Below are 1,450 nucleotides of genomic sequence, written 5' to 3'. Positions count from 1 at the left end.
TGGACAGGGCGTGAAAGCATGCCTTATACTCAACAACTGTCATGGAGCCCTACTCCATATGATTAAACTCATCCCACAGATGATCTCTCAAACAAAAAGCCACAAATCTCTCCAAAAAGGCATCAACAAACTGATCCCATGATAACCCAAGAGCATTAACAAGCCTACAACCAATAAATGATATCCAATAATCTCTCGCTGAATCTCTCAACTGACAAGAGGTATAAGCAACTCCATTCATATAGAAAGAGTGAAACACAACTCGAAATACAAGGTATGAAAGAATTAGCATGATAAGGAATAAAATGAGGGAAGTTTTCTAAAAATATCCTATAGCCTCTCGAAGATAGATATGGACATCTACGTACCGATCCACGAGACTCTATTAGACATCCCATTCTTACACCGTTGAGACCAATAAAACCTAGCTGCTCTGATACCAATTTGTCATCATCCAAAAATGAGGGTCAAGATGGCACTTATTGCAGCGTACCTTGACAAGTTAGTCTATCACCCAAACTGATGCGAATAGAGAAAAGGACAGAAATACCCCAAGGTAAGGCTTCTAGAATAAAGCTGAACCATATAAATAATCATAACAATATGGAAAAAACTTATCCAAAATGCCAATCATGCCTCAAACCAAGTGTCAATAGTGTAAGAACACTAATACAATTCAAGAGTCAAATACATCAGAAATAACCACAAAGGAATAATAACTGACTCTGAATACTAATAAAGACATAACTAGTATAGAAAGATAAAGGTGAACTTCGGACGCATGAATGTCCAACCGCTACCTTGGAAGCTTTAATAATCGCCCAAATCAAGTAAGTTGAGGTGCACTCGAGCTAGGACCTGTACCGAAAGGGTGCAGTAGGCATGAGTATGGTCTATTTGTACTCAGTAGGTATCATAGGCTGACCAAGCAAAGTGGTAAATAAAGCATACAAAATATACACTAAGGACATGTCACCTGCAATCCGAAAATATCCCATAATTGTAGCCCACACCGCCTGCACTAACAGTTCTAGTATATCTCACATATATTACAAAAACACACCAAGATACAAAACACAAGTATACCTTATGTCACATATAATAGAACAAGAGAGAACATGTAGATACAAGATCATCAAATACAAGTAAAGAAAAGTAAGACAAACACATAGATGACAAGTCCATAAGGAAATACAACACAATATAAACACAATAAAGTAAGTGCAATGTATATGATAATGATGATGATAATGACGATGATGCATAAGGTTGTCGCATAACCTCCGAGACCATCGTACAATCCCTGTATACACCTACGGAGCTAAAGCTTCCCGTCGTAGGACACATGGGGGGTTAGTCAAACCATATACAATCCACATTTCTTATATCTCCTTTTTGGCATATCCCTCGGAAAGGGTTTTATAAGGTGTTACAATATTTTTGAAATGGC

Source organism: Capsicum annuum, chromosome 7 (genome assembly GCF_002878395.1).
Source record: "Capsicum annuum cultivar UCD-10X-F1 chromosome 7, UCD10Xv1.1, whole genome shotgun sequence".
Taxonomy (NCBI): Eukaryota; Viridiplantae; Streptophyta; class Magnoliopsida; order Solanales; family Solanaceae; genus Capsicum; species Capsicum annuum.
This window is presented reverse-complemented; position numbering follows the sequence as displayed.